Below are 27,741 nucleotides of genomic sequence, written 5' to 3' on the forward strand. Positions count from 1 at the left end.
CCTTTTTATGCTTTCTTAAACAGTTTATGTGATAGTAACAACAGGAAGATAAATTACTTTGAATGGTAGCAATTAGAGAAATAAGGAGTGTGATAGATTTACCATGTGGAAAACATCTCTCACACATTTTCTTATAGTCATTAAAACCCACTTTTAATGACACAACACTGATTTCAGAAAGAAACCAAGTTTATTTGATGAATATAAACAAGCTGATCAACACTAAATACTTCCCATACACATGATAACAATGTTATGAACTCTAAATACCTTGGTACTTTACACTTCTACTAGACATTAAATTACAATGACTGTCTAATACATGCCCACTGGTAATTTCTAGGAATTCCTTAGTTTCATATCAATGTCCTTAACCATATATCAATATCACAATCCAGAACATGCCACTCACTTCAAAGAATTGTTACAAGAAGCGCTATCAAATGAGGATCTAAGGTAAATAGGGAATACTGACCCATTGCTGCAGAACATCACATTCAAACGTCACCCTACACACACAAAAACACTGCAGATATAGATTGTGTCAACACATCTGAGGTCTTTTCATAAACACTGTTTAAAAAGTAAATTGAAACCCACTTTCAAATGAAAGTCAAATGTGCAGGTACGTGCATACTGGATACACAAAATCCATTAAATACAAAATTCATACTGTACATTTAAACGAAATAAAGAATGTGTAAGTACAAGACTGATCTCACATGAAAATAATAATAACAATCTTAATGTTAACCAAAAGTTGGTTTGCTTCTTTACACTTAGAGGGGGAAGGGGGGAACCTACCAAACATTGCTCAAATAAAAGATTTCCCAACATCACAGTGTTTATTGTAAACCCCGAGATTCTATTTTAGTATATGAAAAGATTTTCTCCAAACAGCACAGAGTTAATCACATGAAATGAAAAGGGAAAAAGGAAGAAAAGAAAGAAGAAAAGAAAAAAAGCAATGTTAGACAAAGTTTTCCTCTTTAGGGGCTAACTTGTAGGCCCTGATAGAAGTTTAGATCAATACTCTTACCAACATGAGCGGAGCAAAAATGCCCCTAAAATAATACCTGTGACAAAATTGGCACATACATATAAATATCTAGCTATACAGCTTTGTACCTGTGACCCTACTTCCCCCTAGTTTATTTCCTACTTCAAGTATTCAGTTGCAGAGTTAAGGTAGAGACCTGATTGTAAGAGACACAGACGATTGTCCCCTACTACGACAACAACTTTGTCACGAGAAACTAGTTTTGTTGTCTGAGTTTCCAAGTGCAACATTTGTCATGTGTGCTAAATAAACTCCCAAAAGCTTTGCTGTTTCAAAAACAAAGATCTAAAATGCCGTTGATAGTTAAAGGACAAACCTTTTAAACATGAATGAAATTGGGATCATCTATGCTATGCTAATTCTATGCATTTTACTCTATTTACTGAAGACAGTAGCATCCAGCAAGACTCCTGCTTGAATGAATTGCTCTTTGATTGCACCGAGAATGATGGTACCACTAAATAAAATATCATCTCTAGACAATAATTTGAAAGGGGTTACTATGTATGGCTCATGAAGGATGTTAGGGATAATTGCACCACAGGTTCAAAAAATAATGTCTCTAAATTCAGTGCAAGACTTTAGGAGTATCCATTTAGATTTCTCTCGTTTACAGCAGCAAAGAAAAACTACTAAGGATTAAGGCCACCCATGCTTAAAGTTATTGTTTGTCCTTTAAAAATGCAGATATTCCATTCCCACTCCCATCAGCATGGAAGCATTTCTTCCATGGACACAAAGAGACCTCAATAAAACAGCAAACGTGCACGTTTGCTAGACTGGCTGAAGATGTTCATGGAGTCATTAGGATCCTCATGGAGTCATTAGGATCCTCTCCTTGAGAAGTGGTAGAGATCTGAGTGTCTGTTATAATCTCTTACTCAATGTAATGACTTCACATTTTTATTTTTCCTTGCATGTGCTTTACATTTATTTTACTAGATACATCTTTTTATTTTTTTCTTTTATTTTTTGATACAAACAGCCTTTAAATGCTATTTGTTCATTGGTACTTTCTTTAACATCTCAGATTCATTGGGATCCATGTTGGAGATTGGTTTTCAGTGTAGAAAACAGTAACAAACAGTTCCTCATTTACAGACCTAGTGCATATACTGTATTCACAGCAATCTCATCTTTATTTTTGTTATTTTGTTATTTTTTTCTTTTTTTTTTCTTTTTTTTTTAGAGTCCCAGCTTTTATTGTTGAAAACCTGTATGTATTTGGATGGTAAAAGGTTGATATATCCTTTTATATATGTCCATATATATACATTCGTATGCATTTATATACACCTCAAGCTTTTACCATCCAGGAACAGATACATCTTGTATATAATCTTACACTTATGATCAAATCAGATGTCCTATGCATTGTCAGAGACACACACCATATTTTCATAAAGTTATCTTTGTTATCAGTTATTAGTACCAAAAATTGATGTCATTTCCAACCTGGCCCAGAGCTTAATACCGGTTATACTATCAATGTTTTGGGGGTTTTGGTTTGGTTTTTTTGGTTGGTTGCTTTTGGGTTTTTTTTGGTTCTTTTTTAATTATTATGATTTTATCAGTAGATCTAAGAAAACAGAGGAGGGTAAAGGCTTGGAGTTTAGTTTTTGGAAAAGCCCACATCTAACTGGGGGTAAGATTAATGCCAACACCCTTATACAGCATTTTACTAATACCTCTTTGATAATCTAGTGCAACAGAATTGATACTTTAGAATCAGCAAATGCAGATACCACATTTAAGAGAATCAGAATTACTTATTAAAATCAATATAAATTTACAAAAAATTAGTTAAATAACCTGTTTAACTGAACTTCATTAAACTATAGTACTCTAACAGATGGTTTCTTTTGTGAAAACAAAATAACTTGCATGACCCATTAAAGACAGAAATGAAGTTCTTATGATTTCTGCTTGAGTCACCTTCATTGTTTTCCAAAGTATCTAATTTCATAGTAGACTACAAGAAATAATGGAGAATATGCCAATCAATGCAGGATTCCATTAGATATCAACCTCTGCATTCATTTCTGCATCTGTGATCCTTCTCCTGGACATCGTGGTTACATTTGGAGATCCAGTGCAATAGATTATCGTTACCTTCCAGCGCTACACTTTTTTCTTCCTCTTTCATTAGTTCCTCTGACAACTGTACAAGAGAACAAAATACTCAAATTAATAACATGATTGAAGCATACAAAACATCCTAGTCCTCATCTAATGAAGCTTCTCATAGACACCAGTGGTTATATTACTTTCTATGGACTAAGGGTTAAGTAAGGATTTACATTTGATTTGAACCCACTTATATGGCAATTATAGGGTGCCAATTAGTTTTACAGCCAATTTGTATGACAAGATCTCCCCCAAATGGGAAAGATTTTAGATTTCAAAGATGTGAAATTCTATTGTGTTTGTGCCTCTGTAAACGGTGAGTTTTCCTATCTATAAGCACAATAACTTGAATTGGAAATGCTGTTAATAAAACTAAGTATTTTTATTTGGAAACCAAAAGAACCATCCATTGATGATAGCAGGTAGGGATATGTACTACCTCTAGCAACTCTCCAACACTGAAGGTACTGAAAGCAACTTTTTGTTTCTGTATTTTAAGCTCTTCAAGTCTTCTTTAATTTACAAAACAGTGGTAAAAGACTTTATGGATACAAGAATCTCAGATTTATAATAAAAGTAAAGATACACAACAATCAGTTACGAGTTTTTCAGCTATTAAGTCAGAAATCAATGACTGTTGCTCTTCATGGCTTGGCTGCCTTTGCTGGAATCTAGGGGACTTTGAGAAGTAACTGGTGTAAGCCCAAGTTAGTCAGCGGAAAGAGTCTTCCTGTTTGATACGGGATTTGAAAGAGGCTTCATATCTGACTGTTACTATGGAGTAAGGCCTGAATGATTTTTATTGTTAACTAGTTCTACTGCAAGCAAATGGCACAGTATTCTTCAACAGAGTGCAGTGAAATAGTCTTATTCACATCATCTGTGTATCAGATAAGTGGGAGGAATTAAATGATTCCTTTACAGGGCAGTTGTTCATTTATCCACCAAGTTTGTTTCTAGAAAAGGGGAAATGCAATGTATGGGATTCTCTGTTATTGCCTTTGCATTTATGTAACCTTAGAAACTCTTGAACCACCCAATTTTATGAAAAGGAAATGCCATAGAATGCTTACAATTTTGTATACAGCTGAAAAATTGTTCTGTTTTGTAAATAGAACTAGTTGACTAAAATGGCCCTTAAAATACTAGACTCTAATATTTATCAGTGTAACTATTTGTGAGCGAAGCACGGTTTACAGGATAAACTTGCAAATGACTCTAAATCCCAATTTTCAAGTTCATGTCTTTATGGCAAGTACATAGAATGGTTTATATACTACAAACAGATGAATATTCCTACTTTTCTAATGGGAGGTTGGTGCAATTCCTCTGGTTAAAACACTCAGGGACTAATCCAAACCCCACTGAAACATGGAAGGGTTCCCACTGATTTTAACAGGTTTGGGATCTGGCCCTTGAATGGAGAAAAAAATGACTTCTGCAGAGCTGGAAAGCCAGGGAGTTCCTAAAGTAGATCATGTTACTAGTTCTGGCACATAAAATCTCTGCAAAGGTTTTATGAAAACTGTAAGTCAGAGCACGCATTACGTTTGGAGAGCAGTGCATAGCTCCCATTCTTTTGCACGCTGAGTATTTAAACATTATTCAGAGAGATACACAGGCATAGGAAGCACCCATATGAATTAATGAGGAAATACACTCCAAAAACTGCAGCGCAAAACAAGTCTGATTTTAACAGGTTCACTGAAACACAATCAGAGCAAATCTTCAATATACTTGGTATTTTACAAGCTAAGTTCCTTTGCAATTAACACTCATTTATGCTCTTAAAAATAAGAACCCAGGATCAAATGTCCAATCTGAGGAACAGCAACAAATCACAAAATACAATCTCTCTCTGGCTTGCTCCCCAAATTTGTGTTGGGGTTTTGCTATAGAACGAAACCCCTAAATAAGCCCCATCTGCTTAATCAACCCACCCATTCACCAGGAAACCATATATGTATTGGAAGTGTAACAAAAACTTGTTCACCACAGGTAGGAAATGCAAAGTATTTCTCGAGTAAGCCAAATAAATCTATAAAAGGATATTGCTGTCAAATACCAACTGAGGTTGAGTAAATTAAATTTATATCTGTTTCTTCAACAAATGCTATACTTGGTATAGGTGAACCTCTAAAACAGAAATGAAATTAGGTAACACACACTGGGCCTGAGATTCAGCAGTGCTCCATCTGAAATGAACGTCGTATGCGTTTGGCACCTCTGACAGTCCGTTAGATACCAGTCAATGGAAACAGCAGAAGGATGTGAAGATATAAAAGTGTAGTAGCCCACAAATATTTATTCAGATTGGTTTTCCTTTGGATAAAGACACCTGCCTGATTACTGCTTTTTACCTCCAATCCTTTCCTCTCAGCAGTGATTTGCAGAAACAAGCTGGAGAGGGTGGGTAAACACAAAGGGGTTAAAGGGGAAACTGTTTAATAACAGTAGTAAAATGCAGGCTATTTTTGACATCTGGGTTAATGTCCATTATGCTCCATATGCTTTCCAAATGTTTGCAACAAGCACCCAGATACAAAAACAGATACCCATTCACATAGGCTTAAATTGCCCTCTCCTAACCTGTTACACATGGTACCTACATAAAAGGCCAACAACTGATATGGTAATTAGTGAGTCAGAAAGAAAGGGAATAGCCACTTTATTGCAGGGAATGGGTATCTGACCAAATGTTAGCAGAGAAGGATATCATTAATGAAAACCTGTTAGGCTATTTCTGCTCCTTAATCTATGAAAAGGCGTCTGCATTATAATGTGACATCTTTTAAAAACGTGTCAGGATGCATTCCTAAGTTTCCTTCTCTAGACTCATTCATCCTTACTGCAAGCAGAGTACCAACAAATGATGGGGAATTATTTAATGTTCTGGAAACAAGCCACTAGACTGAAAAGTAGTAGTTAAAATATAAGGCTATAACTCAAAGTCTTTCTCAAGTGACCTCCTAGAACTTACCTGCCTCTCTTGCAACAACAGAGTCCAAATGACATGAATTAAAAAGAAAGCTTTCTCCAGTTTTACTTTTGTCTGTGCAAAAAAAACCATGGAGAAAATGACTCAGTTAAGTAAGACAAAGCCCTGGCATGGTACTGTTATGAATCCTGTCCCTGCCACTAGCTTTTGTTCTGTGCCTAACTTGCTCTTTGCTATAGCAGGGATAAACATCAAGCTCCTCACAGGACTTTGCAAGGCTTAATGTTTGTAATGTGCCTTAATAGCCTTGGATGAGTGCTAAGTATTATTATTTTTCAGTTCCTGCATTTGATTAAAACTGAAATAACATAGTAAAAATGAAATTAATATATTAAGTTACAAGTAAAGAGCAAGCATGTGGTTTGTGGGGCTACTTGTAACACTTTTAATAAGAACATGTATTATAGACTGGGTGATTCCCAAGGCCCGTAATGACACGTACCATGTGGGCATAGCTTAACAACTGCAGAATCCTCCCAGATGTTCGTGGCTTCTGTGTGAGCCCAGAGCTTGGGCCAGTGGGAGCACTGCAGGCTGCTTTCCCCTGCCCCTGAAGTACAGTTGCAAACATGATCACAGTCCAGGTATTTGCAACTCAGCACAAGAAACAATATTAGGTAGCACAGATCTGCTGGAGTGCTCATTGCTGTACGACTCTATTGACATAGGATATGAAAATGGCATGATATGTGCTATTTGAAATTCTCTGTCATTATAGTCCCAATAATAAACACTGGTTTTGCTACTTCCCCCTCATGGCAAGAATAAACCCTCACCTCTCGCTTTCTAAAGGTTAAAGTAACCTGTTAAAGCCTGTTATATCGACATGAAAATCTCTAGTGAGGAGGCCCAAGAAGAGAAATAATTAAGACATAAAGTTGTATCGAACCTACATAGAAAACTCTTAACGCCGAGATGCCAAAGACACCGAAGACACTTGTTGAGCCGAGTGGAAAGGTAAAATCCAGTTTAAATTTATAGCATTCCTTCAGTGTCCCTCTAGGAGTTTGGCCTTTTGCCAGTGTTCCTTGTTAAAAATTTGTTAAACGTGTTTGGCATTAATGCAAACACAAAGTGCTCATTTGTTACAAATTCTATTGGAATGCATTCATTTAAGGCAATGAAGTAGTTACCAGAGAAGAAAAAATGTTCATTAAGTACATTTTAAAAATACAATGATGTATGCGGTGCATAACTATGGCGCCCCAGTGGCTATATAAATATCTGACAGAATAACCACAAGTTGTGTTTGGTTTGAAATAGGAATCTCTTAAACATAACCGATAGAACAAAACCTGGTTTTGTTTGTTGTCAAAACTGATGTTAGTCTTTCTTGTTTAGAACTAGCTAAAAGAACCAGATTTTTGGCATAGGATTTCTTACATCTCAAGTCAATAAAGCCTACAGGTTAAAGTAACGCTAAAGGAAGTTTCTTCAAGTGCAGCACTGCACATTATCTGCAGAACACTGAACACAGAAAGTAAACACCCTGCTCGGAGGAGAACAAATTGTAGTCATTCTTAAAAATTCCACTTGAGGAATGTTACCTGGGAGATCTGCAGCTGTATGGCAACATGCAGGTACACCCAGGCAAATGTGTCCTGCTCTACTCTCATTGCAGTGATCCCTTCAAATCTAGTTGACAAAATCCTAATGACAAATCTCTCTTTTATAACAACATGAAATTTCCCTGATAATGATAACTTACTGATTTTGAATAAGCAATTCTTAGGTGTATTTCTTAGAGGCTAAAAAATATATTCTTAGGTAGTGTAAAAGTAGAAGGAATTTTCACTTTTTCAGCGATTTATAGTTCCTTACAATAAAGCTTAAAAGTGGTAAATAAATGAATTAAATATACTCTAAAAGAAAGATCCAGAAACTGTGAGATTTAATTACATATTGAAAGGTTCACAAAAAAGCATCAGTATAGAAAGTTATTTATAGAGACAAAACTAACTTTGTTCCAATCCTGGCAAAGAAATTATTTATCCCATTTGTTGCTATTTATGTTTTAAATTCATTAGACAGTAAACTTCAGAGGGATCTGCAGCTGGTGGTAGAATCACTGCATGAATGTGATGAACTTTCCATATTGCTATAATGCCAGAATTGTTAATCTCTGTCAGGGATAAAAGCAAATACCATTGGGATGAATAAAATCAAATGGATTCAAGCCCTCTAGAGAGTAAGAGTCCTTGAAAACTACTGTACAATTATATGATTAAATTAGATGAAGTTTATGAACCTTGAGATTATTTGGACAAGGATGCCTTCTCTACTGGGAATGTTTATAAATCAAAATTAGACAAGTGATATATGACTTTAAAGACATTTTGGGGTATTTTTTTAATAAAATATTTCTTTTCATAAAACAAGTCTAGTCCAAATCAAAGCTCCTCAGAAATATGAGAAAACTCAGCACATATTCGTCAATCTGTCACTTTCACACCAAATTAAAAGGAGGGATATGGTAAATGTTAAGGGTGGCACTCTTCAATGGGCTGAGCTGGAGTGTATTGAAGATGATGAAAGGATTTCCATTGACTCCTGCAGACCGGAGAGCTGCTCATAGGGGCAGCAGTGACTCAGCAGCACAGGGCACAGAGCTCTTCATCAAGTCATTTATGACTTCCTTAAGATGCAGCATGTGAGACCATTAAGACTTCTTGTTTCTTTTAATTTAAACAGCAATGACAAATAAAGAAGAGCTCTTGGGTAAAGTGGTTCAAATAACAAGAGTTCCCAATGTGATCCTAAAAACTGTCAATAGCAGAGATTACTTAATGAAATTCAAGGGAACCTTTTTCATCCTTGTTGATGTGGAATGCCATTTATTCTCATGCTAGGGACTAATTAGGGGCCTTTTTTGAAGATCAAGGTTTTTCCATCTCTGCTTCTTAATAACATGGTTTGCCTGTCTGCCACCTGGGACAAGGCAAGGCACTCTCTCTAACTCCTGAACAGCAGGCACTGCCTTAGGCCATTGCAAGTGCAGGCAGGAAACTGATCCTGCCTTTTCAGCAGTTTAACCCGTTCACTACCAGCCCTCCACAAGCCCTGAATAGGGCAGTGACCAACCCAGTGGGAAAGTATTAATATAATAACAAAATCATGTGGCTGGAAATCCAGCATTAAGGGCAAAATCATTGCATTGTTACAGTGATAAAGATGGCACCATAAACCCTGGTTTACTTACAGACTGGACTGAATGCCTGGGGCAGTGCTTGTGGCAAATCCACAGATCACTTGCTGTGCTCCAAGCAGACAGTTCATGTTTCTGGTGCTGGGAAAAGAAGTGGTTAAATAAAGGCTGTGTCAAGCCCCCAATCTAATAAGTCATCTTATTAGGAAGTTGTGATGCCCTGTTTGCCCTAGCCTGTGGCTTGTCTGCTCCAGTGAAAGGTCTCCTGCTGGGACCTTTGTGGCATTATATGAGGTACAGAAGGCTGCTGCAATATATGAGCCTTGGTTTTGAGCAGCCAAAACAGCAGGAGAACTAAGCTGCAAAGAATTAAACATGTAACAACTTTGTAAAAGCACAGACAGTGATTGAGGTTGGCCTTTTTGCTGTTGACACATTCTGGGCCCCGTAGGTTGTGGTCACTAAGCCCATTAGAGTTGCACTGTGGCAACATCTAGTTCAGCAAGTTCAGTGTGTTTCTGTTTTATTTCTAAATACTGGACGCAAGCTGGCAGTGATAGGAGAGTGGGATATGGCAGCAGAAATATGTCATAAACACAGTCGTCATTGTCAGGGATGTGAAATTACTTTTCAAACTCCTTATTTTTGGCAGATGGAGGTTGGGTGTATTTTTGCATTTTGTTAACTGAAATTTCATGGCAACTTGGTTATTTTTTTAATGAAACCTCAAGATGTTGTTTTCTCTTAAAAGAGAAAATTTTTACTGAATAGAGAAATCTTTGTGGCTAGAAATTAACTGCAAAATGAAGACAGAAATTGAACCCACTAGAATATCAGCTGGGATAAGTTTCACTCAGGAGCATCCACTTATTTAAATCAGCACTCCCCAATGCTCTGATTTCATTTCTTTAAGATAAAGCATATCTTTAATTCACATTTTAAAGCCTGGCTTTTGAAATGGACAGGAAAGATTAATTAAATTAATGGAAAGAGAAATTACTGATATAGTTGAGGGTTAGATTTAAATTATAAACCCTAACACAAAATACAAATCAGAAGAATACCCCTCCCTGTGTCCCTAAGGACTACACTTTTATCAGGGAACAGTGCAAGGTTTCCCCAGCATAAGGATGCTCATGGTCCCTGAGCTCTGAAAGTTCTATTTGCCTTGTAAAACCACACTGTGGTCCCATGATTTGTAAATCCCTGCAGATTCATCACTGCCAGGAGTTACCAGCCTGAAGATATGGAGCAGATGACAAGTGGGCTGAACACTTGTGCATCTGAAACATCTTTTCTCTCTCGAGCCTGTTACGTGTTGCCACTGCCCTCATTCCCAAATGAGCTAAAGCTTATGTAAGAGGTTAAATGTGCAGAGTGTGCAAAGGATGATAAAGACAGGTCACAGCTGAAGGAGGGAAGGGGTTGGTAAACTTCTGTTCTCTCTGTCCACAGGCATTTCCCTGGTGCCCTCCCCTGTTTCTGCATGGGTAACAGAGTCTTTGCTTCACACTGAATCTTTGCTTCACACTGCTGCTGGCAGCACTGCTGAAGGTTCAGTCAGTCCCACTTGCTGATCAACAGAGATGTCCAGCCACTGCTTTTGCAGGGACAAAAATGATGTCAAAGGCAAAGCACATACTTTCTTTGGCCACTAGTGATGAAGGAGTGTTTCTTTGCTGTTCTTCACAGTTTGCCTGAGCCAAGCAAGGTCATAGCTGTGGCTTTTCTCTGGATGAGTGGAATGTATAGAATTTGTAGGACTTTCTTTTTTTTCCCCTGTCATCTTTTCAGATTTGCTGATAGTCTGGGACTAGAAGGAAATTCTTAGAATCTCATCTATGTTTGTCTGGTTGTAGGGAGTATGACTTGGTTTTCACCTCATGCATCCTACCAGAGTCAGTCAATATTGAATAACTAAAATTGGCTGGCTGTTGTGCTTGGATAACTCCAGTTACTGCGGCTGTCACCGCACTCTGTTGTTAGAAGCATATTGGTTATGAGATGTTTTACCAGAGTAAATATTAATAAACTTGGTGGTTGTGGTGAGGACGTTTAGTCCCAAAGCATTCCAGCCAACAAGCAGGCATAGAAGGGCTGTACTCCTTCCTTTGAAGTACCCAAAGGTGGGATGGAGGTGGGAGGAAGAGAGAGGTTGTGAGGGCTGAGTGCAGGTTTGAGGTATTTTATGTGTGTGCCTATTTCTTCCCTTAGGAAAAGGCTAGATTCTTGGCTAGAGACCATGTCTTCTTGGAAGTGCTGGGCACAGCATGGTGTCCTTAGGGCAGATGACTCTAGTAAACTGGCAGAAGTTTGCTAGGATTATCTTTCTCTTAACCAAGTAATAATAAGAACATTAATAAAGTTGCATCTAATGGCTTGCATCTGCTTTTCTAATCACTTCAGACTGTTTATCTTCTAAAGCTGAGAATAAACTAATGAGCTTCAGAGTATTGCTCTGTGGATCTGAATATTTGGACCAAGTACTCTATGTCCCTATCTATACTTCAGAATTTAGGTAAACCATTAACATGCCATTTCACTAGTTTGTTCTGCTAGTTAATAGCCCTGTACTCGTTAAAGTTATCCTATCAGTTATATCTAAATACTAATTGTGCTGTGGAGGCCATTTTGAGGTATGCTTATTATATTAATAATAACATAAAAGAAATCAATACGCCAAAGGATAGCTCAGAGTTTTGTTATACACCAAAGCCTGTTTTACAGTACCTAAGATACACTTTCATCTTCTTCCCCTCCAAATGATCCTAAATATTATTTATTTTGCATGGTTCATGATATGAACCTACTTATAAAAGTGAAGTGTGATATTTACAGTTCCATCTTTTAAGGTCAAGAAGAAAGAGATGCAACAAAGGAAAGTGGTAGCGGGTTTGGTCTATTTGAACTAAGACCAATGCTGGATCCACTTAAAACTCCTCGAGCTGTTGAAGCATTACAATGACTGTGTGTGGCAGTGTGAACATGACCATACATGCTCGACAGCTACTTATTTTTTAAATACCCATCCAAGCAACACGCAGCATTTTGAAATCTAACTTGTGTGGTCTAATTATGCAATAATTTTTATACTTTAGGCCCCAATATTATGAGCTTCTCCACAATTATGGGTCTGCCCACGCATTTCTCAGTGCCTGGTAGGGAAGACTTGGGGACCAGCTCAAGTAAGTATAATGCATATAGAATCATAGAATCATAGGATAGTTAGGATTGGAAAGGACCTCAAGATATGTTTTAATTTTTACTCTAAATGAGACTCAAATGTGCACCTAACATAAAGAGTCTGCTTAAGAGTCTCTCCTGAAAGGGACCTTACAGGCTACCCTTTTACTAAGGGCATGCATATAATATGCCTTGCAGACTGAAGACCCACAGTTATCAGCATACCAATAATAATGACTATTGCATAAAGAGAAATAATCAAATAGCAATAAGCAACTTGTTTAGGCAAAAGCTTGCCCTCCCAATCTTCAAACACCATATTTTAACCATTTATGAGCTCAAAAGCATGCAAGAGTGTAAGAGCTAGCGAGGCCAGAGGCTTAGATTGCAAGATTGCCAAAGAAGATACTCAGACCTTTCGTGCAAGTGTCAAATGACAGGTAAATATATACAACTAAAAATATGAACTTCATTATGAAATCATAGAAAATTACAAGGGCAACATTTTTTACTTGATGCATTTATAACAAAAAAAAGATGCATTGTAATTAAACTAGATCAGTAAATTTATGAGCAAAAATAATCACTACATTCTATTGTTAATCACAACTTAGACTAAACAGTATTTTTTTGCTAGAGAACATCAATTTCCCATACCATTTTCTTTCCCCTCTCAATCTCACATTTCAACTGTCCACAGACCTTATCTACCTTTTTCCTTTATTTTCCTGCTTGTTTAAGATTCATTTCTCCCCACTCTTTTTGTTCCATTCTCTGCAGTAGTGAATGTAGTAGCCTCTATCAGTTTCTGTTGGCAATTCCTGACCGCCTCATTGCTGAGTGGTGGTATCTGACTATAGATGGAGAGTGTGTGGTATCATCACCATTTACTTTATGTGCATATTGCAGTTCTGTTGGTTGGAACACAATGAAACGAGAACAGTAATTCACAAAAACGTTTTTGAGGATAACAATTTGCTAATTAAAACCAGAACTCCCCCCAGAAGACACTCTTCCTGTGCTTGCACAAATGTGTTAACCCCACTGAGGAAGAAGTAAAGTTCAGAGTGGAACTTAACTCAGGAATAATGATGGCACTACAAAACTTTTTCATTCCCCCATTAAATTTAGAGGGACTGGCAACAAAAATGGTGCTTCAAAAAGTCTTTCCCACTGAAACAAACATATTACAAGAAAGACAAAATAGTTTCAGGACTAATTTCCAGAAACTCTGTTCTTCCTGTGCTCTCTAATTCAGGAGGAGAAAAGGAAATTTGCCAACACATCCTACTTTCTCATTAAGCATTCTAAATACAATTATCCAGCCCATTTTAATTCTAAACTTCCCGATTTTTTCCTCACACTTGCATGTCTTGCCTCATTTTCTGTGTGGCCTTAAATGTATAATATAGGTCACCACTGCAATGTACATCTCCATATTCGTCTTTATACACTTTGCATATGTATCACAGTGGAACAGTAGAATTGGACATAAAGATGTGTGAAATTCAGCAAAGAAGCACATCTGGACCATGATTTGATATTTGAGTGTACTGTATTGGTAGGGCTAGAATATAAAATGCAAGAAATAAGTCAAAGAACATGGTTTCACTGCATTTTTTTTGATTATAAAATCTTGGTCTTACAAACGTATTTCAGGTCAAATTAAACTAAATTTGTATTAATTTGTCTAAGCTACTCATGCTTTTGAGCAAGCCAGCTGTTGTAGCCTATACCCTAACTGTAATATCAATTGTTTTATTGTTAAAACTAATTGATTAAGCCAGGAATAGATGTTAACAATTAAAAATCATGTAAAAAACACCAAAAAAACCCCAGGAAGTTTTTCATGCAATTGGTAAGATCACAAATATTCCCAAACTGAAGAATTATATTTGCAATAGCCTCTCTTTACATAAAAACCATTTGAAATCTCTATCATCCTCATTATCTTTTTCTAGTCCTTCCTGTGCTCTCTATTCTTTCTCAATGGCCTATCAGAATGTGTGAAATAGTGAAGATGTGGGCAAACCTTGAACAGGTCCAGAGATTAAAAACAGCTTTGTGTTTTAGGTATATATTTCTTTCCTAAGTATTTATAATGTTGTTTGCCTTTTTGATTACTGTTGCAAATAAAGCTAAATTTTTGGAGGATTATGCACAATAATTCCAACATCTCCATCCTGAGGAGTTTTAATTTAAATGCTGACATTTGATATGTAATTTTAGGGTTGCTTTTCTGCTGTATGCTTAATTTTACGTTTCTAAAGGAAATCTCACCTACTGTTTTACTGCCCAGTCTCTCGAGTCACTGCAAGCTAGATTTTGAATTGCCAGAATTCCTTCAGTCCTGCACAGGAACAGAATACATTTCCAAACCATGTTGTGGGAAATTCCCATTAAATATGCCTGGCTTCTCAAGAGGAGCTGAAACCTGCAGGGCAGCTGGGATTGACAGAAGGCAACAGACATATTTCCATTCTGTGCATAACTCAACAAAGCACCAATCCATGCTTGTAGAACCCCTTTCTGTGCTGGTGTTGCTGGTTGACAGAGTGTCAGCATTTCTCAGGATTACGCCATTATTAGCCTGGACTGGGACCCTTCAAAACAGCTGAAATAAAAGGGCTCTTTCTGCATATTTATGCCATCCTGCTCTGAGCACTTCCTGTTGGCCCCAGTAAATCTCTTTGCTACATTTCAATCGACTCTGGTGGTGTTCCAGCTGTTAGATAAACTTCCAGGGATATTTTTGTGACAGGTACAAACCTACACAGGAAATCTCAAGAAGAAACCCTAAATTAATTATATGTCAACATTCAAGCCACAAGAAGGAGCAATTGTCATAAATTGTTGAAAGTTAGAATCCAATTTTAGTTGTAAGTGTAAAAAAGTTCACTGACTCAGCCGTGAGTCACTGCCAATAAAATAATGTATTTCACATTCTTTAACAGTTCACTTTGGCTACACATAGAAGGGAAGAAGCTAAGATTAGTGAACTGTGTATTTAAATCACATAGACTACAGACACAAATAACAAACAGTAGCTTTGCAAAGTATAAGTCAGTATTGCCTAATCTTATTACACCTTTCTGAAAACACATACAAAATATACACTAATTTTGTGCTAAATAAAACATCTTCACTACCTGAAAATCAGATAACGACGCCAACAACATCTCTCTGCAATACCACACAACATGCATCCCAGCCCTCTTCCTCTATACACACACACTGCGCTTTATGAATGCGAGTAATACCGAGCGAGCAAGGGGGTGAGAGGGCAAAGAGTGTTGAAACACTACTAGCCCACAGAGGTTTGCCCATGTTTCTCTGGTTGGAACATTGCTATGGACTTCTTGACAGCTTTCCCAGCCCCTCTACAACAAGCAGAAACTGAGGACTGCACACACAGTCAGTTCGATGCTCTGCAGCCGCCACTGGCTGTGCATGTGGCAGGAATTCCCTGTCCTGCTCCCCCTGCATTCAGAACATTGTCCTGGGAATGCTGTTGACTGCCATAACCCTTGCTGCGCTGCTGCTTGCACGCAGCTGGGAGCACAGCTCTAACCCTCCCATGGCTGAGAACAGCTGAAGAAGACAACCACTGTGTGTCAAGTCAGGTACTCAAAGGTAACCTTGTGCTCTAACCCGCTGCAGGACCCTTTCCAAACCCATCTGCCTAAAGATAAAGGGACAGCTTTGAGATATCTGATGTCTTATTAAGAAGAAAAGTGTGTCCTGGTGATAGGGAGATGAGAGAGAGGGGGCATGGTGGCAATGGCATTAATGCATTATATATATTATATAATGGCAATGCATTAAGCTTTGCAGGTTGCATTTCTCAGTGCAGCTTTGGGGCACACATGGGCGATGCTTGTCGTCCTCATTCTGGCCCCAGGTCTGCAATAAGCTGTGGCAAAGAGCAGAGCAACGCAGTGCTACCTTAAATCCTGTAGCATTGATACAGACCTCAGGATGCTGTCTGCTAGGTACAGAGCTAGCGGTGAGAAACTGCACTGGCCACAACCATTACTCCCTCCCCTGGCAGAGCTCTGCACCATTAGTCATTTGGTACATAATCCAGCAACCACTACTCAAAAAAGAGAAGCCCAAACCAGGAGATGCAGCCACGATCCTCATACAGAGGCAAGACAAAGGGAACAAGCTGAAGAATCTGCTTTACAGCAAGAAGAGTTACAGCTCAGAGACAAAAGTAGATCAGACTATTGACAGGAGAGGCTAGAAAACAGTCATCCTGCACAATGGGCAGGAGGCCATGGCTCTGTATTCTGTTCATAAACAATACCCTTTTATGTAATGCAGGTAACATTCCCCCTACTTTACTGAGTGCTTTCTTTGCACAGATGAAAGACACTAAAAGGATCCATCCAAAGCCCCCAGAAAACAGCCTTTCAAATCATTACAGTGGATCTATGTCAAACTAGTCCCAGGAAGCAAACACTCAGAGATCCATCTGTAGGCAAAACCTGGCCCACAGCATAAATACAAATCCATCAGAAATGCTGCAAGGCACCAGCAGGAACATACTGCACTTAACTGGCCACCTTGATTCTGTGTCTCTGAAATGCTGTGGATAAATAACTATTTATGTCACCCTGGGAGAAAAGGAATGTATGATATGGCTATGAAACCACCTGGACTTTTATACATAAAAAGTGTTTTCACTACTTATGGAAAGCCAGACATGTAAATTATGCTACCTTTAGCAGCAAAAAATATGTGCCAAAGACCATGCCTAGGAGCAGAACTCAGGAAGAATGGGGGTATGGTCATGCCAGCTTTGCAGTGTTTTCTTTTACAAGCCTGTTTTACTGCTGAGGTGGGGGAGACTAGGGTTATTGCTTCCTCAGAAAGCTGTTCTCACAGGGTTTGACTATTGGTCATGAAAATCTTATAAGGTCAGACAATCCTGCAGGATTGTAACATGTGTTTCCAAGATTCTGGTTATGTCCCTTTCTAACATGGAAAGTGATCCCCTTACAAAAGTGTATCCCCTGGGAAACCAGGATTAAATAAAAGCAAATCTGGAGATGTGAATTCAGTTCCCTTGAAAGCTTATACAAATTTGTTATCAAAGGGGTTATCTATTTTCAGTATTTCCACACGGACAGATAAAGCTGGCATTATCAGAAAACTACATCTGCATATTCACTATGGAAATAAATAGGTTTAACCTGTTTTCCTAGTGCTGAAGACTGATCATTTTGCAAGACCAAGAAGACACAGCCACAGCGTCTCATGCCATTAGAGGTCCCCTCAAGGCTGGTTGTTAGCATTAGGACATTAGCAATCTGTGTATTTATCAAAATGTGGACACTAGAGTGTCTTGAAGTAGTTTCACTTCCTCTTAAATGATAATAAATTGGCAATGTGAGTGTTGACTGCCTGAAATGCAACTTCATTACTTCAGAGGTTAATGGAGCAACCTCTCTCTGTTGATCTTCCTGTCACCATTGGCTACAAAAGACTCTGTGACACAGTGCAGTTTGCAGAAGAGGCACAAGTATAACGGAGATTAAGCACATCAAAAAGAATACTGTCCCACTCCATTATATTCTGCAACACTGGTGTGCAGTAAATCACAATGGCCAGCAGTGTCTGAACATAAAGTTAACATTAAAAGAGATGATGCTATATCACTGAGCTACCTTTCCGATAGAGACAGACAGATATAGAGAAAGAGAAAATAAAAAGGGAAGAGGAAAAGCAAAGAAGAGAAGGAAGTTAAAGAAACAGAATGTGAATACTTTAATAATGATGTAAAAAGTATTAGGAGCTACCGACTTTGTACTATTTTGTGCCAATTCTATAGAATCCCTGTTGTATTCCTTACAGAAAGCTACCCAGTGGTTAACCAAACTACTATTCTTTTGAAGGCTGCATTCATGATTCTGCAGGAGATGAAGACTGACAGGAAAAGAGTAGGAGGTGGCCACTGAGATTCAAAGAGGATTACATTTAATGCTGGCTAAGTGAATAACCCACTGAAAAAAATGTATTCATTTAAGGAAATGTGCCTCTTCTTGTTATAGGTTAGTGCCCTGAAATGCCTGGAAGGTGTGATAGCTTTCAATAATTCATCCCTCCTGTTGATCACTAACAACTCACAACTCTGAGCAGGGAACATTGTCCAGAGAACATTCTGTACACCCTATACACAAATATTCCTGTCCTACAAGCAGCATCCATTTTGTCAAGAACACTAACCTAAATACATGTACATACAGGTTAGTTTTCCTTTTGTATATGGGTGAACTAAAATATCTCATTAGAAATGTTTCTTTTTGTTCAATATTGCTGTTTTTTCCAGCAGATTAACAGAAGAATACATAACTAAATGTACAGAAGACATGCAAATACAGCAACGTAAATGTACATATCAAGTAATTATATGTGTAGCTGTGCAAACGATTCAGGTATGTTTCAGGTCACTGATATCCACTCTCCACTTCCCACCCCTGCTAGTGTTTGGGATGGTGTTTAGCAAGTCTGACAACACATCTACAGCAAATATATCAAATTTCCTTGTTGAACTCTTACCTTTAGGAAGTTTAAATTACAAGTGAACACTTTTGAGCATGAAACACATCAACCTGAATGAAAGCACCCACTTCCTACACACAGTGGCAGGTAACCGGACTACCTATTAGAAGGCAACATCGATAACACGAGTGTCTGCTGATAGCATAAGGGAGGAGAAACCTACTGGAAATTACAGAAGATAAGGAAGATTGGGATTTCTTGCTGGAGAAACAAACAGGGGATGAGATTCCAGGAAGAAATGCCTCTGAATGCCAGAGCAACTGTTACCTTCCCATCCTCCAATTTAAGTGTTCTGAACAATGGGACAAGAATTTAGTGTTCAGCTCCAATTGTGTTAGTGACTCCTTTTGAGGTAAATTCCTTAATCTCTCTATACCAAGACTTTTCAGTTGTAAACATAAAAAAATCAGCTACTAAACCCAGAGAAGATCAAAGCAGAATGTAAATGCTAAACTTTCTTCTGTACCACTACACTATTTTCAGTAACTTTAGGTTGAAAAAGCATATGCAGTGCTATCTGAATTCAGGTTGATCAGAAACTATGACTTACCTTTTAAAAGAGTGAACAGAGCTTCTGGATGACACATTTTTGTATCTGGATGATACACTTTCACAGAGTATTTACCCTTTCTCTAACTTAAGATCTAAACATGAGGTACATCACTTTGAAGTTGTGCATAGCAATAGCTGCTCTGCTGCTGTATGGAAACCCTTTAGTGGATGAGTTAAGAAAAGAACTGAAAAAATTGGTATTTCAAAGGCACATTGACACCACGAATGTCAAAGAGTTGACAACGTCTCTTTCACAAATATATCAGACTCAAAATGGGTAATTAAGATGATTGCTGCAGGTTCTAGAAGTCTCAAAATATCTCAAAAAATCATTATCCCACTGAAACTGTTGAGAAATGGTATATTGCACTTAAGAGTGTAAGACAACACTTAAACATGGGAAAACTCTGCCTCTGCATACACAGAGAATCAGAATGCAACAATACATACTTCAAAGCTACATTGCTGCAGACAGAATCAGCCACATCTTGTAGACTCTACTTTGAAGAAGGAACTGTATGGGTAAGTGGTTGAGTAGCCACTCGTACCTACACAAGAATTATCCTTCCTTATCCCAATAAAGCTTTATTTTTGCTCCAGTCAAAAATGGAGTATGGAGCAGCCAGTCAATAGGTTAAGAAAACATTTTTGAATGTCAGTGAGAATTTCATTCCAGCTTTTCTTCTATGTCCACAAATTTTACTTTATTTTGGTTAAATTATTTTCTCACCTCTCGAAATCAGTTTTTGGCTCTGCTGAAATGTTGCTGCTGCAATGCACAAATAATATACAGCTAATATAATATTCAAAATCATCTAAGTCCATTCTGCATCATAATGAATACTGTTGTGGATACATTAGAAAAGCACTTCATGTGAACAGCCTGGGGCGGGGGGGGGTGGGTGTAGGGGTGGTGGGAGGGAAGGTCTATTATATATATTAGAATCTATTCTGTAACACAGCCTAAGAAAATACATGTGACTACAGATAATCTCCTTGGATGAACATAAGTTATAGGAAACAAGAAACTTGTACCAGAAATCCTCATGGAACAGAAAGTGTTGTGTTTTCTGAGCTAGTACTACCTTATTACTGATAGCAGGCATCAGATTTATTAATCTTGATATGTATGTATACCGATGCCTTATCACTCAAAATTGCAGCACAACAGCACATTTTTGTCTGAGCAAGCAGCTCCCATTCTCAGCACATCACTGGAAGTAAAGCAATGTACTGACTTACAAAAGTAATTAAGCACAGTTTAGAAACCAACTACTGTCAGATGCATTTTAATGAGATATATGGCTTCCAGAAAAGTCTATGGTAAGTAAAATAATACTACGTTTTTAAAATCTCACATAAAATAAGGAGATATTGTGGGTCTTTAAAACTGACCTTTTTTATTAATAAAAACTCCTTGGTTCTTTCATAATTAGAATTTTCAACAACCAAGGGCAGAAATCTTAGAGGGAAACTTGTACCAATGCAGTTTTAAATGAGATGCAGACTTTTGAATAGTTTTCTTTGTAAAAAAGCAGCACTTTTTGATCTTTACCTCCATTTGCATGGTAGAAATACTCAAAGGAGTGAAGCATTACTGTCATTAGTAAGAAAAAGAGATATTAAGTGTAGTAAACTCAAAGATTATCCATCAGAAATGAAAGAAAACAAGGACCCTACAAGTATATGATAGCCCCTTTTTCTGCTGGCTGAAATCTTTTCATATGGTACATAATGCTGGCAAAACAGAATTTTTCTTTTCACCTTTTTCCCTATTGAAAAGTAATATTCTCTTTATCTAACCTTTTCTAAACCACCATTGAAAATTGTATTTTCTGATTCAAACAAAACATTGTTTTTCTTTCTGCCTCATATGGCTAATAATAAAGACTTGAGGTAAGTCTCCCTACAGCTGCTTTCAGTTCATTTTAAGTCAATGAAACCTATATAATCCTGTAATACAGTCAATTGTTTCTTTTCTACTAGGCCTGAAGGGCTGCAAGCTTAGAAAGGGAAGAATTACTGTTTTGCTTTTAAGCACCTATTAATATTTTGCCCCTCCAGCAGTTCTTTTTTCCCCTTTGAAGCCTTTTCCCCACTAAATTAATGTTTAACAATTAAATCAAGCTGAAGGAGATCTTAAAAGATCTAGACAATTACTGATTGGCTAGAAGAACAGGCCTTTAATTTAAATGGGAAACATCTCTGAAATGATGGTATGAGACCCCACAACTAATTACATAATTTTCTGCATCTGAGAAAACATGTGCTGAGAGAATGCAAATAGCCATACAAGTAGTATCAGGAAGAAGAGCTGGAACTCTTACCATCTACCTATCATCTTTGGAAATAGATCAGCTTGTAGAAAAACAAGCTTTGTGCTACTAGATATACAGAATGCAAAACATAACTTCATCAAAAAAGACAAATCCAAGGGATGACATCTCTTTTTCAGGCAGATATTACTGATACACAGAGAATGGTAATACTCTCTATGTAAACACCACAAGCAGGCCTAAGAGTCCTTTCAAAATTGTGTATTCTTTGTATACATAATACACTTTTGAGTACTTGCAAGATATAAGTGTTTTGAGTGTCCAGCTTTCTTCCATAGTAGTGTATATTTTAACTTAAAAACATATCCACAGCCAAGTAGTAAGGTACAATAATGTTTTTTTTTCTGTTAGGCCCAAATAAATAGCTTGTTCTGAATGAAAATCCATAACCTGAACTCAAAAAACTGGTTAGTAACCACCTCCTTTGCCAGATCCTCTGAGCACTCAAAGTACTGTCTGCCCCAGACAGTCCTTTGGGTACTGAGACCTACTGAGCTCCATAACCTCATGTGTCTCTCCAAATCTCACATGTACATCAGTGTGTACCAGGACTCCAAAACCTGGTTTGTTTTCCCCTTCTAACCCAATAAAGATTCATCTGCTCCAAGCAGACTAACCTTGTTTCTTAAGAAGGGTCAGACTGAACTACGACCAGGGAGTGCTTGGACCAAATATGCATTACCAAAACCTAATTAACAAAGTCAGTGACATGATCCTATTTCAGTGTAGGTGCAGAAGCAGCTAAGGCCACCTAGTAGAATGTTCATGAAAATGATGGATTGTACCAGCAGAAACCAAACAGCCATGGTATGAAAATCAGACCCACGCCTTTCAAGCCTGTCTATCACACAAGCATTAGGAACAAACATTCAATGAGCTAGCATCTCATTTCCTGATAGGCCCTCTAAAGCATTTCCAAAATAATCTGACACCCTGCTTCCAAATATATGAGAAACCAGCAGTTCTCAAGAGAGATAATTTATGTTAGTTCCAGTTAAAACATACAATATTTGAACTATCAAACTTGAAGATTTCATTTGCAGTTTCAATGTTGACTGAACTATAGCTATTCCTTAAACATTTCAGGAATTGCACATTGTTCTCCTGTGAGGTTTTAAGTACTTTCTACTACAAGACAAGCCATGGGTAAATGAATTCTAGAGGAATAATCCCAGCAGATTTACACATTTTCACCATTCAAATACTTGCTTGATATTTTAGATGAAGTTTTCTGTAATTCAACAGATTTACTCGTCCCTAGATAGAATCAAAACATGTTCTGAGGAGAAAGTGTTATTCAGTTTTATGAGTCATCAAATGATTTTGAAACACCGAGTGCATTTGAGCTCACCATCTGTTATACAACCTCAATGCAAAGTAAAAGGAAATACTATGTTTTTGGCCAGAAATCTGAATGCCATTTTCAGACACAGGTTCAGATGACAAACAGACTACTATGAAGGACACACTGAGCCAACCAAAAATACTCCAGCACTTCTAGGAATTAAGCCTCTCATTCCTATAATAACAAAACCCACCACTGACATAAGAAGGTCATGTCCTTTCCTGCTTTTGATTTCTTCTTTTTTAAATACAATTTCTTTAGCACCTATTATCGATTTTAAATGTTTTATTTCACCAAGCTTATTATCTTAACAATGTATTTCCCAATTCAGACTGATTCACGAATGTGTACACAGCTAACTCATATATGCACTAAAGAGCTATCAGTCAAATGGTTTCTTTTCGTCACAGAAAGAACAAGTAGGTAATGATCTCACACTTGTCTCATTTACACATGGTGTTAAAAACCAATAAAGCTGGTTGCGACTGAGCTGGCACATGAGGCAGGAGCTCAGGGTCTCCCGTCACTACCAGCATCAGCCAGGAGCAGTTGTTACGTGTTGGTGGAGGCTCTTACATGACAGTGTGAGCTGAGGTGTGGCTGTAAGTGCACAGGTCTCTACTGAGCAACCACCACTGACTCCAGCACACACTTACCTGCTGCCACTTTTCCTTCTGAGTCATTCTGAGTGCTGCCAGAAGCAGCTGCCCCACACATCCAGTACGATGCTGGAGCTCAGCCCATCCCCGAGACCTCCAGCACCTTTGGAGGTGTTAAGAGCCCTATACAGCCAGATAGCTCAAAAGCTGCTCCCTCACCTGAGCACAATGTACTCGCCAGGATGCAGAGCAAGGGAACAGGAAGCAGTAGCTATGGTGGGCTGGATGCACAGGACAGATGGCACTAGAAGAACAACAATGCTGACCCTTGCAGAGCCTAGGACAGGCAGTAGCAAACCTCAGCTGTGCCCAAAAGCCTGACCCTGCTAAGCAGCTGTGCTTTATCTCCACATCAGGCAGCAGTTGATGCAAACCATGTAACCATGTCCTCACTCTTTCCCCTCCATTTCACACACCAAGTAAATCTAATGAGGACACTGTCCTCTGACATCTTCTGTTTCAGAGAAACTACAGAACAAGCAAAGATGTTGCTAACACTTCAAGAATGTGCTGAGCTGGGCAGCAAGTTTGCTAAGGATTGCTTGAGAAGACAGAACCACCCTCCTGGGGCAATCTGAAGGGAGCACAGTATTAAACACTGTTTTTAAGAGCCATGAAGATAGGGTGGGTCAAGAAGACAGATGAGGCAAAAAGTAGGAGAGAGATGAATAAAGGCACAGGCTTTGGGCCAAAGAATAAACTTTCCTTACTGTGTAATGGCAAAGGTGAAAGGGAGTTGACTGGCAGCAAGAAACAGGCTGCAAGTTTCCAAAGAGGGACTCCACTCCTGTCTAAAAGCTGTATTCCTAGATCAAGAAGAAAATTATGCAAGGATATAAAGAAGTTTCTTCTGGATTCAGTTTATTTCTTGTCGTGTCAAAAGTTCAACGTGAAAATTTCCATCTCAGTCTGAAGAACAGCAGTGAAAGGATTTGAGCTTTGGGAAAGCATGGGGATCTTCCTGGAGATCCAGCATGAATGCAGGCCTAAGCAACAGAGAGCAGGTCTGAGTTATTAGGAGAGCATACCTTGAGAAGGCACATAAGAGCCCTGAGCCAAAGGCAGTCCTGGGTTCTGCTCAAAGTCAGGAAGATTGAGAGCACAGCTCTAGCATGATGGGACCTAAAGCGGTTTGGGGAACATCCAGCTAGGGAAGCCTGTCCAGAGCCATGACACCTAGTAACAAATAAATAGCAAAGATATGCTGGTGACAACAAGCAGCATTAGAAGTTAACAGGAGAAACCTGGAAAGTGTAGAACGTATTTGTGTGGCTAGGCAAAGGCAGTGAAACTAATTCTGGAGTAATGCTGTGTCAAGTAGAGCTTTGTGCAGAGGAATTCAAAGACCAGAAAACAAGGAAGATGAATTGTTATTTAAATTTCCAGCTCTGGATCCTTCCCATAATCCTGACAGAAAGAATTAATAATTCAGATTCGTGAAGGTTGTAATAAAAAGAGGCCAATATTACATTCTCAACAAGCATCCGCTAATGGGCATGGGAAGGTTTAAACCGTTACCATTCAGAGCAGTGATGATGAGTGAAAAGTGACACAGGAAACTTGGGGACTGTTTTTAATCACCCTTGCATAGCTGTTAAAGGCACAATAAAATGGTAACAGGACATTATAAATAGAGCATGTAAAAGAGCCTTCTGTGACAGGCAGAACTGTTACAGACTCCCTTATTAGACAGGTTGGCTTAAGCATTCAATCCGTCACCTTCCCCAGTTGGTCAAACGCTCTGTTCCATCTTCAAGATAACTGAGCTTGTTAATGTGGTTTGGCCCAACTCTGCTTTAATATTAAAAGGGTGATTTACCAGTTTTAAAAGCAAACAAAGCAACAACACAAATATGTTGAAGCTTTTTCAATATCACAAAAAGGATGCTGGCTTTGTTGGAAAGGCTTCACATGACTTCAAATACGATTTAAACAATCTGGGATGTTCTGAAATAAATCTCTTGCTCGAAAAGAAACCTTTCTTCCCAAAAAGATACAGGGAGGAGACAGAGCTTCCTGGTGATTTCTGGTTGTGTCAGAACTGAATTCTGTACATCCGTCTGCAAACTACTCCATAAATAGCATTGCACAACATTGTCTTTTGGCCAAATTTTCAGAGATCTCAATACCCGTAATTCCCACCTAAGTCAGTGAGAACACACACTAGTGAAAGGAATCTGCACATTTATGCCATTTATGAGGGATAAATGATAATCGATCTATTTGAAAGTAGCATGCAAGCGTATCAAATTCCAGATGCTATTCACAATTTACAGCAACAGTTTCAGCATGCAAGCTTAAGTAAAAATAAAGACAAACATTCCTGTTTAATAATTCAGTTTGGATTCTTATGTCACTGCTGGTCACAAACTGTAATACTGAGCATAGAAATCAACTCATACAGATTGAGAACTGAAGAATTACAAATTTGTTTCCAGCTTTTACTTCTTTTACTTTCTTTTATTATTACATCACAGATATCACACATTTCTTTTACTAAGATTTTTGGGCATTTAAGGCCACAAAAATAAAGAAAATGCAGTCTCATTTTAATGACTTGTTAGCAATACTTGCTGTTTGTAATCATATAGCAACATACAGCATGAAGCCTATAAAAAGGAATATCGGTGCTCATGTAATTTAAATTCCTTATTAATTCTTCCTTTCCCCAAATGTGTACTTTGTTCAGCTAATCTCAGTTGTCATTCTCAGAAATGTTTAAACTAATGAAAACAATGTCCTTAAAGAGAAAGATGATTTCCCTTAAGGTTGGGCACAACTGAAGTATTCCAAAGAAATAATATCTGTAGTGCTCAAAGACATAGGACTGTTCACAAGACCTACAGTTCTGGACATCTTTACTTACATTCTTCTCCCTGAATGAGGCAGAATATGAATAATTATGAACAATTAATGTTTTCTGGGGGGCACCCAACAGAATAAGAAAAAGAAATTGAGTAATAAGAAGCATACTAGAATGCTGAGAGGAAAATTAAACAGTAATCGGATAAATATGATAGGATTTAAGCGTGTGCTTACTACAGGTTAAGAATTCTCCAATCACACCTGACTCTATGACTGCACAAATTACTTTTCCTTTACCCTTCCCCCTCTGGAAAATTAGTAAATGCTATGGATAACAGATGCTCACCATGTACAAGGTATGGAAGGGATGTACAGGGGGAATACTCTTTGTAATAAATCATCCCAGTTTTTGTAAACGAATGAGAATGTAAGATTTTCACATACAAGTCAACTACACCACACTTCTGCAATCAGGCATGCCTCACCTCACCTCACCAGGAGGCAACTGTGTGCAGAGTAAACCAAACCTTCAACAGGAACACACAGCAATGAATCTTAATATCTTTAATCGTTCCTCAAGTTTGGCATTTTGTTCTGTTGCAAACTACTCCATTAGACATGGTTTAAAATGATGCTACTACTTCCATTCCTTCTCCACTTTGCTGTATTCAACTGTTTTTAAAGGAAAAACATTTGAAAGTCTTTTTTTGTCTCAAAAAACATCTCCTTATATTCAGATGGTTTCTGAAATAAGATTGCTCAATGCTAACCTAGAAAAGGATTGCACAACTCTGAGAAATAACCCCCCAGACATAAGGACATGGTAAATGACAGGATGTCAAAAGCAAAAGGAGGGAGACACCTGCAAATTAATTCTGTCATCTGCTCACTACTCACCCACTCACATCATGTGTGGCTGAAGAATGAGGGACCTCATCTCCGTGTGGTGGTGAAAGGATTAGAG

General features: G+C 38.1%; 1 long non-coding RNA gene across 1 annotated transcript; it reads right to left on the bottom strand.

Moving 5' to 3' along the window:
• Nucleotides 1-171: 171 nt before the first annotated feature.
• LOC115945981 (uncharacterized) lies at nucleotides 172-27,741 on the bottom strand. The gene is made up of 2 exons (XR_004080146.2): nucleotides 27,675-27,741; nucleotides 172-3,221 (listed from the first exon to the last, which is right to left on the bottom strand). It is a non-coding gene; the product is annotated as an uncharacterized lncRNA (long non-coding RNA).

This window comes from Melopsittacus undulatus, chromosome 9 (genome assembly GCF_012275295.1).
Source record: "Melopsittacus undulatus isolate bMelUnd1 chromosome 9, bMelUnd1.mat.Z, whole genome shotgun sequence".
NCBI lineage: Eukaryota > Metazoa > Chordata > Aves > Psittaciformes > Psittaculidae > Melopsittacus > Melopsittacus undulatus.